The 6,047-nt window shown below is 34.8% G+C and overlaps 1 pseudogene; it reads left to right on the top strand.

Annotated features, from left to right (window-relative positions):
- Positions 1-346: 346 nt before the first annotated feature.
- LOC127706968 (uncharacterized) lies at positions 347-3,166 on the top strand (annotated as a pseudogene).
- The last annotated feature ends 2,881 nt before the right edge of the window (positions 3,167-6,047 follow it).

Raw genomic sequence — 6,047 nt, 5'->3', positions numbered from 1 at the left:
ATTTGTTTCACAGATGACGACGGATATGTTGCAACCAGAACCCTGTCCTCTTTACCTCGAATGTGACCTACCGAATTAGACTTATCACGGTTTGTAATTACATGAGCAACAGGACGGGTCCCACATGTGCAGAAGTATCTCTTTACATTTGCAGAGGACAGAAATCACCAGCGATTTTTTGGTGTGATTCGTGTTACTCAGTCTTTGGTTTTCTATATTGTGTTTTCTGTACTATTGTTTGTCTTTGCGTCGTTTCATTTTTTGCAATGGCATTGCAAGTGTATTTTTATGAATGCCCCTTTCGTAGTTTTCGCCTCTCTTTTGTATTGACATTATATTAAACGCTAACAGATACGCATAACTCTTATCATCATTTTATAGGTTATCAGTGTCCTTGTAATCTAGCGAGAAACTAAACATGGTAGTCATCTTTGTATTATTTGTAATTTGCTGCATTAAATTGGACTCGGTTTCTGGTAGTGATGATAGAATTTCTAGACTTGAGAAGCTTGTTGAAGCACAGAATGTTATGATTCTTGGATTTAAGATAGAATTTGATGTGTTGAAAGAAACCGTTAGGATTCAAAATATCAAAATTGACAGCTTGGAAAATCAATTGCAAAGCTGTAAGGCTTGTTTTGATTTTAAGGGTTCCAATACCACTGGTGCACCGCTTTCTAAACCTATCTAACCATCTCGGGATAAACTGAATGTCGAGACACCACAACATAAAGTGAGTGTTCAAACCAACCGACTGCAGAAAGGTAATATTGTGAAATCATTTATTTTCGTTGGTTTCGACTTTCGTGATTGGAGAACACTTAGCTATTTCTAATAAAATTTTCTGAATATCGGTAAAACTTATATTTGCAATTACTGCGTTCCTACGAAATCCAAGAAAATCAGAAACCAACGGGTATAAATCAATCCTCAATATATAATTGATAAGTAGAGTTCATATGATTATAAGTTATAATGCTGAACTCATCATTAAGGATGTTCGCTACTCTGTTTCAAAATAACAATCTTTTTAACAGACTGTAATAAATTGATAGTATATATTAGTAAAGGAAATAGAAAAACAGAATGATTAAGGGTCCGTGTGCTTGTTTTCGAGATATAAGCCATTGAAAATTTGGTGGCAAATAATTCTATCTAGACTTTTTATAAATTTAACATTGTCACCATTTTTCTTTACAAAATTAAGACCAAATAACAAAGATTTCATAGCATTTTCATATACGGCTTTTTAAAGAAGTGTAATAAGATTAAAAAACGAACAGTAGGGGTTAGTGGGTAAAAGATTTTAATGGCACTAAATGGATAAAACCATAGGATCCCGAATAACTGGCAAAAGATCAAAAACAAGTGGAGCAATTATCCTTAAGCATGTGCTTGGCCATTTACTGTACAACGGATCGTGTATCAAACATATTGCAATTGGAATTGAACATAATTCAGATTAGCCTCATACCTTCACAGATTTATGTCTAACGTTAATACTAGTAGACAAGATTTATGTCTAACGTTAATACTAGTAGACAAGATTTATGTCTAACGTTAATACTAGTAGACAAATATCATACCTTCACAGATTTATGTCTAACGTTAATACTAGTAGACAAATATCATACCTTCACAGATTTATGTCTAACGTTAATACTAGTAGACAAATATCATACCTTCACAGATTTATGTCTAACGTTAATACTAGTAGACAAATATCATACCTTCACAGATTTATGTCTAACGTTAATACTAGTAGACAAATATCCCACATTAATGAATACATTGGTAGTCTCATGGCAACGTCTTTAACTCGATTCGGGTTATTCTTGGTTCAATTCCCGTCTAGTGTGTTATCTAAGTATTGTGTGTGTGTGTGTAATCTTACAACGTAAGATAATTCAAAATTGAGCAATCAGTACCAAAGTCAGAAACAGGAAGAAAACACCCTAGCCAAAAAAAAAAAAATGACGATGACACGACAGTCCATAAAGCTCTATAGAGACATTTAAAGTCTTATCAACTTCAAAATGATCAAAGAAAACACTGCCTGTCTGCTTACCTGCAAGCAGAACAAAATCAGCTTTCATCGTGCACCCCTCTGAAATATGTGAATTTTAACTCTTTTACCATAGCACATATATGGGAGTCACCCAATTTTTTGTGAGAAAAGTCCTTTAATGAACTCAAGACGGGAAAAGTTACCAATAGGTCATTAAAACAGTAATATTCGAAAAATAAACAAAAAAAAACATGCTTAAAGAAAAAAGGCAAAGACCTACTTAAGAATTAGATAAATGGACAAAACGATTAAGGCGATAACACAGAGGTGAACTTAAAAATGGTCAGCTGTTTTGGCTTCACTATCAGCTACTAATAAATCACCTATATTGAGCAAAGGAATGTATCTGATCGTACCATAGCTAACCAAATGGGTATTAAAGTATATATTTAGAAATATAAAAATTATCAAAAACATATCCTATTAAACTGACTAGTGATTTCCACAAATTCCACAAGAGTTATATAATTTAGCATTGATAGGAACTGATGTTAGACTATTGAGGTTCATAGATGTGTGATTTTCATTTAGCTTAAATTCATTCATATGGGCTAAAAATCTTTCCTTTGAAGTGTCAGATCAGTAATCTTTCTGCTTTTCACTTCCATATTCCAAATATATTTATTTTTGGTTTTCAGATTTCACACGAAAAAGACGATTACTGCTGTCCGGATCTAACGTTGATTCCCCACCGATTATCATATTTCACGCATACCTTTCAAAATCGGAAATAGACCCTGGACACTACATACCATAATCTTTGATTCTGTACTTGCGAATTCCGGGAATGGCTACAATAATCACTCAAGGACATTCATTGCTCCTGAAAATGGAATGTACGTTTTTGCTTTTACCGTCGTTGGGTACCCAGGTAGCAGAATGCCAGTTCAGTTGGTTGTAAACAGTAACATTGTTGGCGCTACCGCCACAGATAGTTTATCAGATACTCCGTACCCATCAGTTTCATCTGTAGTCGTTGTTTATTTGAACCACAGTGATACTTGCTTTCTAAGAACTGCAGCAACTACCGGTTCGATTGTTGGCAATTTGTATAGCAGTGATTGGTCTAGATCATCATTTTCTGCATGGAAGCTTTGATTTGGATTAATCGAATTTTTTAATAAAAAATGCATTATTAAAAGAAGTTGTCTGTTTTAATAGTTGACAGGACATGTCATTTTGAAGAGGATAAAACAAAGGAATTTAAAAAACGACCGGATCATAACCACAAAAAGAGCAAGATAGACAATTATTCGTGTAAAAGCATTATTTCAAGACATTAATAGAAAACGTCTACACTAAATATATAAAAGAGGGACGAAAGATACCAGAGGGACAGTCAAACTCATAGATCGAAAACAAACTGACAACGCCATGGCCAAAAATAAAAAGACAAACAGACAAATAATAGTACAGATGACACAACATAGAAAACCAAAGACTATGCAACACAAACCCCACCAAAAACTGGGGGTGATCTCAGGTGCTCCGGAAGGGTAAGCAGATCCTGCTCCACATGTGGCACCCGTCGTGTTGCTTATGTTATTACAAATCCGGTAAATAGTCTAATTCGGTAAGTCACATTCGTGAAAATGGAGGGTATTGTAGTTACGACATAAGGAACATATCCGATATCATCTGTGAAACGGTTATTCCATAACGGTCAACCAACTCGTGATGGCGTCCGTAAAATTTACGAAGGGATGACTTCAACTTCACCATTTGGAACTCTTGGTTTAATAGCTTCCTTGTGAGCAGCAATCCTCTATCAAGGAAATCATGATAGGAAACACAAGCCCGGGAAAATCGTATCAATTTGGAGATATATACTCCGTATGCAGGCGCTGATCGAATGTTGCTACATAGAAATGGAAAGTTCACAATTGGGAAGCTGAAATCATCTCTTTCGTCGTAAAGTTTTGTTTTTAACCGACCCTCATTGTCAATTTCTAGATGTAAGTCAAGATATGAGGCAGACTTAACTGTATCTGTAGTATCCTTTATCTCTAGTTCGATGGGATAGATTCGTTCAACATAGTCACCAAATTTTGTATTATTTAATGAGAGAACATCATCTATATAGCGGAACGTAGAGTTAAAGGATATTGCTAACTTCTTATCTTTCTTCCTAAGAAGTTCCTGTATGAAGTCAGCCTCATAATAATAAAGAAACAAGTCGGCAAGAAGAGGGCACAATTGGTTCCCATTGGAATTTCGACAGTCTGTTGAAAAACACGTCCTCCAAACGTAACAAATATGTTGTCAATCAAGAAATCAAGCATCTTGATAATGTCAGTTTCAGAGAATTTTTTGTTTGAATCAGAGTGATTCTGTACAAAGTAGGATTTATCCCTCCCCAAGACAAGATACTTGTATCTACGTTCGCCATTCTTTTTAATGAAACAAAGTAATACCAACTCTTTCAATTTGTCTTTTAGTTTGGAATGGGGATTTATTGTGTAAAGTGTAGAAAAGTCAAATGTTTTAATACTATTGCAAGATGAGAGAGTCTTAGATTGTATGTACTCTAAAAGATCTTTGGAATTTTTTAGTATCAACATCAATTCACGCCACCTCTAGAATAGGCAGTTTCACAATAACTTTGGAGCCCGGCTTTGATAGCTGATAAAATGGATGTTAATAATTTAGAAAGAGGTTTCGTGGAGCACTTGGAAGACCCTGCAGTATACCGTTGTTTGTAAGGACACTTATGTATTTTAGGTATCCAATACAGTGATGGAAGATCCAGTTCTTCATCTTTGGTTGAAGTTCCAAAGGAACATAGAACAGACCTATGAATATCCAGGATTTCCTCTTTGGTAAGTGTCGTGAGGGTATATGTTGAGTTTCCAAGTGAATTGTCAATACCTAATTCATTTATCAAGCAGTCTATGTAATGATATTTACACACAAAAACGATGTTGTTTGGGGCTTTATCTGCGGAAACAACAACATATTTGTCATGGAGGTAGGACAAGTGTTTTGCAACATTTGGGTCTTTAAAAATTGACGTAGCGTGGGTATTGATATGCCCATTTAGTTTCTTAATTCGGATTTGTATCAACGACCTCACAGCCTTAATCCATTCGGAAAGAGTATCTACGTCTTCTTTCTCGCGTTTAGCCCATTGCCTGGCATAATCCTCGACTGAATTCATCAGTATTTTGAAGTTGTATTTCCAATTGATGGATTTAGGCTCACGATATTTCGTACCTTTGGATAACAAATTTCGCAGGGAAGTGTTATTGACAATGTTGAGGTCTCCGGTAATTATTGGTACAGACTGATCTTTAAAATAAGGTGGTATTTTCGACTGAACTAATTTGTGATGAAGGATATTGCCTAAGTTGACGCCATCGAGACCTTTGTTGGCAAAGGAAAGTTTAAGAAAAGATCTTTTCTCTTTTTCACCTTTTCCAATGTGACTTGCCATATCCGAAATGATAGCTGTAAGTTTGTATTGGTTTGAATGAGGGTTTGTAACAGTGGTTTCCAAACATAAATTAAACAGAGAAAGAGTTTTGAAAGTGGTAATAAATACAGTTTCGTGCGAATGTGATGAATGCCTAACGGCTTTTGTAACTATATAAGAGTTCAATAGTGCCAAAAACATCAGTTGACTTAAAAAATATGACAGATACAATCGATTACGGTGAACATCATGACAGTACACTGCAAGTAGAAGAGAAAAAGGAAATTATAAAAAACACATAGACAAGCAACATTATAAGTTGAAAAAAGTCAGATAAAATACACAAATACAAGGAGCAGTTCCTAACAAAAATAAACCACATATTGTGTACATCAGCTTTTAATAATACAGTATAGAACTTCGAAGAACACAGATTTTATAAAAAAAACCTTATGCTTGCAAAACGTTACAAAAATGTTTTCCTTTGAAACCATACCCATTTTGGCTTGAAAATTCAAGAGGCTCTTGTTATATAGAAAAGTTTATATCATATATAAATTTATTATC

Source organism: Mytilus californianus, unplaced genomic scaffold, assembly GCF_021869535.1.
Source record: "Mytilus californianus isolate M0D057914Y unplaced genomic scaffold, xbMytCali1.0.p SCAF_6, whole genome shotgun sequence".
NCBI lineage: Eukaryota > Metazoa > Mollusca > Bivalvia > Mytilida > Mytilidae > Mytilus > Mytilus californianus.
This window is presented reverse-complemented; position numbering and strand designations above follow the sequence as displayed.